The sequence below is a fragment of the Hyla sarda genome, chromosome 5 (assembly GCF_029499605.1).
Source record: "Hyla sarda isolate aHylSar1 chromosome 5, aHylSar1.hap1, whole genome shotgun sequence".
In the NCBI taxonomy this organism is placed as follows: Eukaryota; Metazoa; Chordata; class Amphibia; order Anura; family Hylidae; genus Hyla; species Hyla sarda.
In genome coordinates, this window is record NC_079193.1 from 163,240,802 (window position 1) to 163,253,195 (window position 12,394).

Sequence of the window (12,394 nt, forward strand, 5' to 3'; positions counted from 1 at the left end):
GGAATTTCAAAATGGTAAATCTACCACCTGGAATAGTCAGTCAATTCCAACAGCCGGTGGTCGGTATCCACAGTTTCTGCTAGTCCTTGGCAATGTTCTTTTTATTACTGGTATCAACATGGCAATAATGCTGGGAAAGTAACTCAAGGATACCCACATGTTCCCTACAATACACAGTCAACCAATCCTTATAATCAGTCATCTGTATTTGCAGTGCCAAATTCCTATAATACAAACCAGCCTTACTCTGATTTCAATGGACAGATTCAAGCACAGATGTATTCAGTTTCTGGCCCCTTTGGTGCCAATTTGCCATACAATTATGCAGAGCCATCCTCTTCAAATTAGAATCCAGGGCCAAATCCATACTCTTATAGAGGCTGGCCATGGAGTTCTTGGTAATAATAATGAAGAAAACATGATGAAAGATGAAACAAGATGAAAAGATGAAACAAGGCAATGATCTCTTGATTCAATATCTGAATTTTTGAAAAAAATGTGCAATTGACTACTTGCAGTAGTACTATTTATGCCATTGACATTTGTAGTTTTTGTCATATTTCTTAACTGTGCTAACTTTTTTGTATGCTTTTGCATTATAATATCTAAAGTATATTTATTATACAAGAGTTTTCTCAGGGCACTTGTTTAAAGTGTTTATAACTCTTTTATATATTTGTTTGCTAGGAGTCATAATATATGATTGTGTTGTTATGTAATTGTTATTTATAATTGAAAGATTTTGTGATTTAAATAATTGTTATGTGTTTGCTGTCTTGTATTAGAAAACTGAATTGACACTTTTCAGCTCTTTAGCAAAAAATTAAGTCAGCACCCTTGTCATCTGTTGAGCAGCGATTAAAAAGTGAAATAGTTAGTTTAAGAAGACATGCACTTTGAAAAAGTTTGGGGGGTTTTGTGTTCAAACACTTACATTGATGTGATCTAAGGTGATACAAGGTGCTCAACTCCAAGTGCAGTTGTGCACCTACGTTGGAGTGGAGGACCTGCACCTATGGATCACAATGGGGTTTCACAACTGTGGTTAATGTAAACAATGACATTAGCTAACCCTCAAAACTGATGTAAAACTGAGACATTAGCCAGTATATCCTTATATGAAGGACACACTTGAGCCCGCACACCATGCCAAGGTTTCTCAGATGGTGCGGGTCCTGTCAACTAACCTACCTGGCCAGATAAATAAAACCAGGAACCGATATACGGCAGCCATAGACCCGACTTGCAGATTGTTCCTCAGTCACCTCCAGTGTGAATCTAAGCACACATACAATGGGAGGGAGTAGACAAGCTACAAGCCCCACCCTGGTTGGTTCATTTATAGCAGGCCTCACAGGTGAAACTCTAATGCTACCCAGCAAGATAAAAGAGTGCATTAGTATAAGCCTTAAGCAAAGACATAGCGGCTTATATTTGCATGAACATGGTTATAGAAGGAAAACTCAACCCCAAGTGCAGTTGTGCCCCTTTGCTGGGGCGGAGGTCCTGCACTTGTAAACTGTTGCTAAGGGCGATCCCCAGCAAAAATTGCATACAATGGAGGATGCCTGCAAATGGTCGCAAGTACCACGGTGGCATCCTGACACCAGATAAATGTGTATGTGGATGCGTTAAACATGACTGACTTTAAACAAACACTTACATTGATGTGATCTAAGGTGATACAAGGTGCTCAACTCCAAGTGCAGTTGTGCACCTCCATTGGAGTGGAGGACCTGCACCTATGGATCACAATGTGGTTTCACAACTGTGGTTAATGTAAACAATGACATTAGCTAGCCCCCAACAACAACAAAAAATACGGATTTTTGCACACCAGCAGTACACAACTGTGCTGCAGCACACAGTTGCTATGTAATAAACCCAAAATTGCACTCTCTCACAGACTATTAGGAATGGACTGCTGGGTATTTATTATACCATCTACAGACTAGTATAACCAGCAGACTATTTGTTGTGGAACAAAGAGGGCAGAAAAATGCAGTACGCTTCAGTACGCTTAAAAAACGTATTGGAGTAAAACACCAGCCGGTGATTACTTTTACCTGGACTTCCACAGTATCTAGGCCCTTGACATATTAACAGGTACAAAATAGTACACTACTTAGATGTACTAATGTGGTATGCACTTATGAGGGCAGAAAAATGCGCTACAGTACGCTTAAAAAAACTTATTTTAGTAAAACACCAGCTGGTGATTACTTTTGTCTGGACTTTCACAGTATCTAGGCCCTTGACAGATTAACAGGTACAAAATAGTACACTACTTAGATGTAGGTATGTGGTATGCACTTATGAGGGCAGAAAAATTTGCTACAGTACACTTAAAAAAGTATCTGAGTATAAACACCAGCCAGTGAGTACTTTTGCCTGGACTTTCACAGTATCTAGGCCCTTGACAGATTAACAGGTACAAAATAGTACACCACTTAGATGTAGGTATGTGGTATGCACTTGTGGTAGGCAGAAAAATGCACAACAGTCCGCTTAAAAAAACGTATTTTAGTAAAACACCAACTGGTGATTACTTTTGCCTGGACTTTCACAGAATACCCTAGCCCTTGACACAGCTAAAAAAAAAATAGCTATTTGCCCACAGCACCAGCAATGCACAACAATGCTGGAGCACACAGTTACTGTGTACTGAACACAAAATTGCAAAAAGACTCTCTCTCAAATACTATTAGGAATGGACGGCTGGGTATGGATTATACCGTCTACAGACTAGTATAACCAGCAGAAGGCTGAGGTGACTAAGAGGTGAAACGATGCTGCAACAAGCTTTTCTGTGTAACACACACACAGCGATGTCCGTCCTATCTCTATGCAGTGTAATGAATTATATGACGAGCCGAATATATAGGGCTGTGACCTCACAGGGGTGACTGACTGCTGATAGGCTGCTTCCTGCATGTGATTCAGGGTCATCCCGCCTACTTCCCTTCCCGCCTTGCCTTCCCGCCTTCCCAGCATTCCTTGCCCCATGTACTGACATGTGGATCCGCCATTTTAGATGCCCTGTAGCCTGGACCGCAGTAAATGGAGTAGAATGAAGTGATTCACGCAATAGAATCATGAAGACATTCACATTCGCTGTGAATCAAATATTTCATGAAATTCGTAAGGAATTCGGGTTCGTCAGCTTTGATTCGCTCATCTCTAACATTGAGTCACTGGACCAATGTGAGGATTTTTTTTCCTGTGGGGTTAGCTGTAGTTTTTATTTTTACCATTTTGGGGCACATACGACTTTTGACATATGACATTCTGCCAGTGTGAATTCTTTGTCGACTTTGATTGATAAAGATACTGTAAGTGTTTAATTTTGGTATGTGATAATGGGAAAGTTTGTTGTTTTTTCAACTTCATTAGTTGTGTCTCTGAAGTCCGGCTCTATTAGGTAGGTGTCAGCTGTATAACATATCAGCTTACCCTCTGAAGGACTTAGCATGGTTACAATGTAATTTGGATTTTACCCAGACCTGAAATCTGCGGTCACTTACAGGCCAGGGAGATAACAGCTAAAAGACAGGGGTTTTATTGCCACTCTAACTGCGCCGCTCTTTGCAGCCAAGTGCTTCCTGTTCTTTGACATTTCTTAAGTGTTCAAAGAAAAAAGAAAGGGCAGCAAGAATCTTTGAAATGGCATTGAATGGGGATTGGAGTCAGGTAAGCACATGTTTTTATTTTATTTTTATCATCCCGGGTCCTTTTAACAGAAAATGACCTGTCCATGACACTCCATTGAAGAATCCTTATAATGTAATGTCTGTTTTAAATCAATTTTAGTTATTTGCATGGTTCTTATCTGCTGCTGTAGTCATCAACTGTTATGTATTGTTGATATTATATTGCATAGATTTAATAACCTGGAAAATACCATACTCAGCTGTTGCATCCAATCTGTTCTAGATTACATTTAGAGTAGAAGCTTTATACCTTACAAGTGGGTATGATAACCTCATCAGTTTCTGGCACACAATGTTTCTTTATCCATGTAAAAAAATCGTAATTGTGCAGTTTATTACCCAGAAATCAATGCGACCACTGTGTGCTCTTGGAAACAAAACACCAAGATATCAATAACGTATTGAATCCTTCGGGGTACAGACAACAAATGACCATGTCATACATTGAAAATTCATATTTTACAAGTCAGGGTGTTCTGCTTGTTTTTGCATCAGGTCTTTAGAAATCGATTTCCAAGAACTGTTCAGTTTAATGATACAAATACTTGCATTAAACTTTGCACTGCAGATATGTATTCAAGTTTTTAAATCATATAGAACATTGTATAATTGAATACTGTTGTCGCATTTAAACGTGCAATGCCATAAAAACATATCTGCTCTCGTGGCTTTTTTTTTTTTTTATGCTCCCTATGTTTACATACACCTCAGTTTTCACTGTCCAAATATGTAATACCACATGCTCTTCCATCTAGAAAGTTTTTTACTTTACAATTGCACAAAGTCATGTGATGGACTTGGCATATGTAGGTTTCAGGATGAAGGCTTCTTAATATGAGTATCTGGTAGGATGGCAATGTAATAACGTTTGTGAACAGGAATATAAAAACGCTATATCATATAAGTTCCTGAAGTTTCTGAAGCATGTAAGGAAATATTCAGTGTGTCTTTATACAGTGGGGCAAAAAAGTACTTAGTCAGCCACCAATTGTGCAAGTTCTCCCACTTAAAAAGATAAGAAAGGCCTGTAATTCTCATCATAGGTATACCTCAACTATGAGAGACATATTGAGAAAAAAAAATCCACAAAATCACATTTTTTAAAAATTTATTTGCAAAAATGATGGTGGAAAATAAGTATTTGTTCACCTACAACCAAACAAACAAGATTTCTGGCTCTCACAGACCTGTAACGTCTTCTTTAACCCCTACAGGACCCATGACGTAACGGTACGTCCCGTCACCCTGGGTCTTAAGGACCAGGGACGTACATTTACGTCATGGGCAGTTTTAGTCCCCGCCGTGCGCCGGGCGGGGATCGGAGCGGGATGGCTGCTGAAATCATTCAGCAGGCATCCCGTGCAAATGCCCAGGGGGGTCATCAGACCCCCCCATGTCGGCGATCGCGGCAAATCGCAAGTGAATTCACACTTGCGATTTGCGCGATTCCGGGTCATTACGGGTCTATAGTGACCCGGTGACCCGGAATGTAAGGGGGATCGCGGGTGTCTAAGACACCCACGATCCCCCTGAAGCGATAGGAGTGAGGTGGCACGGGTGCCACCCCTCCTATCCCTGCTATTGGTGGTCTAGACGCGACCACCAATAGCAGATCGGGGGCGGGGGGGTTTACTTTCGTTTTCCCCGTCCTGCCCTCCCACAATAGGCGGGGCAGGACGGGGAAACGACGGGGACCGGCGCCGAAGATCCACTTACCGATCCGGGCGGGCGTCGGAGGCTGCAGGCGACGGAGATCGGCGGGCGGCGATGACGTGCGGCTGGATCCGACGGAAGCCGGTGAGTTGCCTAGCAACATCTGGAGGGTACAGTTTGAGACCATTATACAGTGGTCTCTAACTGTAGCCCTCCAGATGTTGTAAAACTACAACTCCCAGCATGCCCAGACTGCTGTTTGGGCATGCTGGAATATGTAGTTTTGCAACAGCTGGAGGGCTACAGTTTGAGACCACTATATAGTGGTCCCTAAACTGTAGCCCTCCAGATCTTGCAAAACTACAACTCCTAGCATGCTCAAACAACTGTTTGCTGTCAGGGCATGCTGGGAATTGTAGTTTTGCAACAGCTGGAGGTCCACAGTTTGGAGATCACTTTGCAGTGGTCTCTAAAACTGTAGCCCTCCAGATGCAAAACTGCAAATCCCAGCATGTCCAAACAGCAATCAGCTGTCTCGGCATGCTGGGAGTTGTAGTTGCGTACCTCCAGCTATTGCATAACTACATCTCCCAGCATGCCCTTCGGCGATCAGTACATGCTGGGAGTTGTAGTTTTGCAACAGCTGGAGGCACACTGGTTAGAAAATACTGAGTTAGGTAACAGAACCTAACTGAAGGTTTTCCAACCAGTGTGCCTCCAGCTGTTGCAAAAGTACAACTCCCAGCATGCACGGTCTGTCAGTACATGCTGGGAGTTGTAGTTTTGAAACAGCTGGAGGTTTGCCCCCCCCCCCCCATGTGAACGTACAGGGTACATTCACACGGGCAGGCTTACAGTAAGTTTCCTGCTTCAAGTTTGGGCTGCGGCAAATTTTTCGCCGTAGCTCAAACTTCTAGCGAGAAACTCACCGTAACCCGCCAGTGTGAATGTACCCTAAAAACACTACACTACACTAACACCTAATAAAGAGTAAAACACTACATATACACCCCCTTACACTGTCCCCCCAATAAAAATGAAAAACGTATTGTATGGCAGTGTTTCCAAAACGGAGCCTCCAGCTGTTGCAAAACAACAACTCCCAGCATTTCCGGACAGCCACTGACTGTCCAGGCATGCTGGGAATTTAGCAACAGCTGGAGGCACCCTGTTTGGGAATCACTGGCGTATAATACCCCTATGTCCACCCCTGTGCAATCCCTAATTTAGTCCTCAAATGCGCATGGCGCTCTCTCACTTTGGAGCCCTGTCGTATTTCAAGGCAACAGTTTAGGGCCACATATGGGGTATCTCCGTATTCGGGAGAAATTGCACTACTAATTTTGGGGGGCTTTTTCTCCTTTTACCCCTTAGGAAAAGGAAAAGTTGGGGCTACACCAGCTTGTTAGTGTAAAAAAATAAAAAAAATTACACTAACATGCCGGTGTTGCCATTTACTTTTTATTTTCACAAGCGTTAAAAGGAAAAAAAAGACACCCAAAATTTGTAACGCAATTTCTCCTGAGTACGGACATACCCCATATGTGGGTGTAAAATGCTCTGCGGGCACATAACAAGGCTCAGGAGTGAGAGCGCACCATGTACATTTGAGGTCTAAATTGGTGATTTGCACAGGGGTGGCTGAATTTACAGCGGTTCTGACATAAACCCCCCCAAAAAAATACCCACATGTGACCCCATTTTGGAAACTACACCCCTCATGGAATGTAATAAGGGGTACAGTGAGCATTTACGCCCCACAGGTGTTTGACAGATTTTTGGAACAGTGGTCCGTGAAAATGAAAAATTTTATTTTTCATTTGCACAGCCCACTGTTCCAAAGATCTGTCAAACGCCAGTGGGGTGTAAATACTCACTGCACCCCTTATTAAATTCTGTGAGGGGTGTAGTTTCCAAAATAGGGTCACATGTGGGGGGTTCCACTGTTCTGGCACCACGGGGGGCTTTGTAAACGCACATGGCCCCTGACTTCCATTCCAAACAATTTTTTTTCCCAAAAGCTCAACGGCGCTCCTTCTCTTCTGAGCATTGTAGTGCGCCAGCAGAGCACTTGACGTCCACACATGGGGTATTTCCATACTCAGAAGAGATGGGGTTACAAATTTTGGGGGGTCTTTTCTGCTATTAACCCTTGCAAAAATGTGAAATTTGGGGGGAAACACACATTTTAGTGAAAAAAAAAATTTTTTTTTTACATATGCAAAAGTCGTGAAACACCTGTGGGGTATTAAGGCTCACTTAATTTCTTGTTACGTTCCTTAAGGGGTCTAGTTTCCAAAATGGTATGCCATGTGAGGGTTTTTTGCTGTTCTGGCACCATAGGGGCTTCCTAAATGCAACATGCCCCCCAAAAACCATTTCAGAAAAACGTACTCTCCAAAATCCCCTTGTCGTTCCTTCGCTTCTGAGCCCTCTACTGCGCCCGCCGAACACTTTACATAGACATATGAGGTATGTGCTTACTCGAGAGAAATTGGGCTACAAATACAAGTATACATTTTCTCCTTTTACCCCTTGTAAAAATAAAAAAATTGGGTCTACAAGAACATGCGAGTGTAAAAAATGAAGATTGTGAATTTTCTCCTTCACTTTGTTGCTATTCCTGTGAAACACCTAAAGGGTTAAAACGCTGACTGAATGTCATTTTGAATACTTTGGGGGGTGAAGTTTTTATAATGGGGTCATTTGTGGGGTATTTCTAATGGGAAGACCCTTCAAATCCACTTCAAACCTGAACTGGTCCCTGAAAAATAGTGAGTTTGAAAATTTTGTGAAAAATTGGAAAATTGCTGCTGAACTTTGAAGCCCTCTGGTGTCTTCCAAAAGTAAAAACTCATAAATTTTATGATGCAAACATAAAGTATACATATTGTATATGTGAATCAAAATTTTTTTTATTTGGAATATCCATTTTCCTTACAAGCAGAGAGCTTCAAAGTTAGAAAAATGCAAATTTTTCTAATTTTTCATCAAATTTTGGGATTTTTCACCAAGAAAGGATGCAAGTTACCATAAAATTTTACCGCTATGTTAAAGTAGAATATGTCACGAAAAAACAATCTCGGAATCAGAATGATAACTAAAAGCATCCCAGAGTTATTAATGTTTAAAGTGACAGTGGTCAGATGTGCAAAAAACGCTCTGGTCCTGAGGTGTAAAATGGCCTGGTCCTTAAGGGGTTAAGAGTCTCCTCTGTCCTCCACTCGCTACCTGTATTAATGGCACCTGTTTGAACTTGTTATCAGTATAAAAGACACCTGTCCACAACCTCAAACAGTCACACTGCAAACTCCACTATGGCCAAGACCAAAGAGCTGTCGAAGGACACAAGTAACAAAATTGTAGACCTGCACCAGGCTGGGAAGACTAAATCTGTAATAGGTGAACAGCTTGGTGTGAAGAAATAAACTGTGGGAGCAACTATTAGAAAATAGAAGACATACAAGATCACTGATAATCTCCCTCGATGTTGGGCTCAATGCAAGATCTCACCCCATGGTGTCAAAATGATCACAGGAACGGTGAGCAAAAATCCCAGAACCACAGGACCTAGTGAATAACCTGCAGAGAGCTGGGACCAAATTAACAAAGGCAACCATCAGTAACACACTACGCCGCCAGGAACTCAAATCATGCGGTGCCAGACGTGGTCTGCTGCTTAAGCCAGTACATGTCCGGTCCCATCTGAAGTTTGCTAGAGAGCATTTGGATGATCCAGAAGAGGATTGGGTGAATGTCATATGGTAAAAAGTAGAACTTTTTGGTAAAAACGCAACTCGTCGTGTTTGGAGGAGAATGCTGAGTGGCATTCAAAGAACTCCATACCTACTTTGAATTATGGGGGTGGAAACATCATGCTTTGGGTTGTTTTTCAGCAAAGGGACCAGGACGACTGATCCATGTAAAGGAAATAATTATTGGGGCCATGTATCGTGAGATTTTAAGTGAAAACCTCCTTCCATCAGCAAGGGCATTGAAGATGAAACAATGCTGGGTCTTTCAGCATGACAATGATCCCAAACACACTGCCTGGGCAATGAAGGAGTGACTTCGTAAGAAGCATTTCAAAATCCTGGAGTGGCCTAGCCAGTCTCCAGATCTTAACCCCATAGAAAACCTTTGGAGGGAGTTGAAAGTCTGTGTTGCCCAGCGACAGCCCCAAAACATCACTGCTCTAGAGGAGAACTGCATGGAGGAATGGGCCAAAATACCAGCAACAGTGAAAACCTTGTGAAGACTTACAGAAACGTTTTACCTCTGTCTTTGCTAACAAAGGGTAAGTAACAAATTATTGAGATAAACTTTTGTTATTGACCAAATACTTATTTTCCAGCATCATTTGCAAATAAATTCTTTAAAAATCAGTCAATGTGATTTTATGGATTTTTTTTCTCATTAGGTCTCTCATAGTTGAGATATACCTATGATAAAAATTACAGGCCTCTCTCTTGCACAATTGGTGGCTTACTAAATAGTTTTTGTCCCCACTGTATATTCAAGAGGCATATTAGTATGGATAAAGTAAAAATGTTTTTATACCAGTTCCAGTTGCTGGGTATACTGACACCTGGGACTACATCACAGCTGCATTTTTAAAAGGGTTATCCAGTTTAAGACAACTTATCCCCTATCCATAGAATAAGGAATAAGCGTCTAATCGGAGGGGGGGGGGGGGTCTGGACGCTGTTACCCCCCCCCCCCCCACAATTATCTGAACAGCACCCTGGCTTTTTGAAAGGAGCAGAGATGGCCCGTGCAAGAGACAGCATGGACTCCGTTCAGTTCTATGGAAGCGCTGAAGAGATGCCATGAACAGTATTGATCATGGCATCTGAAGAGTTCATGGCCATTATCCGTGAGGTCCCGGCTGCTGATACTGTGATCGCGGAACTGTGCAATGTACATGTATGGGGTAAGGGGTTAATTTTATCTAAACAATGTTTTACAGCAATTTACTAAAACAAACCTCTCTGCACAAAACTAGATTTAACGGCGGGTACTCTGGGGGAAAGACATTTTTTTTATTTATTCAGCTGATGCAAAAAATCTATACAGATTTGTGAATTATGTCGATTTAAAAAACCATAATCCTTCCTGTACTTATCAGCTGCTGTATGCTCCAGAGGAAGTTGTGTAGTTTTTTCCAGTCTGATCACAGTGCTCTCTGTTGCAATCTCTGTCTGTGTCAGGAACTGTCCAAAGCAGGAGAGGTTCGTTATTGGGATTTGCTCCTGTTCTGGACAGTTCCTGAGCTCTGTGGTCAGAAAGGAAAGAACTACTGAACTTCCTCTGTAGTATACAGCAGCTGATAAGTATAGAAAGGCTGAAGATTTTTAAATAGAAGTAATTTACAAATATGTATAACTTTCTGGCACCAGTTGATTTCAGAACATTTATTTTCCTTTGCAGAACCCCTTTAAGTCATGCACAAAAATGCTGGCAGCTGACTTAAAATCAGTTTTGATTCTAAGCCCCATGTGATTTAATGAGTATGATGAAGGCAATGGCTTGACTTGCTTCTCGCGTAAACTCTCATGCAGCAATTCTAATATGTTTATTTGCAAAATGACTTAAAAAGATCCTTTAACATGAGTAGTACACATTTGCGTGATCAAGATAAGCCATTAATGCTATATGGGTAAAACTTTGTATTAGGTGATTTATGTTTTTACAGATACGTAAATCACTTTAATGGTCTCCCATATTTAGCATTTATATAATAAGATATGTATATATTATTTATGGCCTTTTCTACAAATTGCACGCTGCTAAAACATTCATAGGACACAATTTCTACACATAGAAATGAAATAAACATATATTTGTTATCCCTGTCTCTTTGGCTTTCTAAGGTTTTGCTGTTAAGTGCTGCAGTTAATAACACTGTATGCTAAAGGAAGAGAACACTGTTTCATTCTCTAAAGTTTTCTTCATTATTCCCCAGCAGTGATGATGATTCATGACTTTCCTTAACATTGAAAGAAATGTTCAGCTATTAAAGGAGTACTCCAGCGCGCACTTTTTTCCTTTTATCCAATCCGAGCTGCAAAATAAAAGAAAACACACTTTCTCTAACCTGCCAACGAGCCCCCGGAGCTCCGGTACACTCCGGTACAGGTGTTCGGTCCCCGGGCTGTATTCTTCTTACTTCCTGTTAGCCCGGCACGTCACACGGAGCTTCATCCTATCACCGGCCGAGGCGGGACATCGCTGCGGCCGGTGATAGGCTGAAGCTCCGTGTGACGTGCCGGGCTAACAGGAAGTAAGAAGAATACAGCCCGGGGACCGAACACCTGTACCGGAGTGTACCAGAGATTTGGGCACTCGTTGGAAGGTAAGAGAAAGTGTGTTTTCTTTTATTTTGCAGCCCGGACGGGATAAAAGGAAAAAAGTGCGCGCCGGAGTACTCCTTTAAAGAGACACCAAACATAAAAAATAGTGAAATTAGAAAAGCTGCCCTGTAAAGATATTCTAGAAAATTGTGCTCACCTGATTCCGCCATCTATATTTCAGGACCGGTCTGTAACTATAGGAAGAGTGCTTAAAGAGGTTGCCTTACAATGTCATCTCTAGAGGCTCCACTATTGGGACCACCACTAAACATGAAAATGGTGGTCCCGTGTAACCAGATTGAATGGAGCAGCAGATAGGTATGCACCCTGCTGCACTATTCAACTCTATGGAACTGATAGAGATAGACAAGCACTGTTTTTGTAAATATTTTATTAGTTTTTTTGAGACAAGACTGAAAAATAACACTCGGCTACATTGTTTAATGTTGTGTCCCCTCAAAGTAACTCAACACACAGCCATTAATATCTAAACCTTATCCATCAAAGTGAGTACAATCCAAAGTGGAAATGTCCGAGTAGAGCCCAAAGTGACAATATTTTGTGTGGCCTTCATGATGACATCACAGAGCTGGTGGATGTTAGAGACCGTGCGCTCCCCCATCTTCCATTTAAGGATGCCCCACAGATGCTCAATAGGGTTTAGGTCTGGAGACTTGC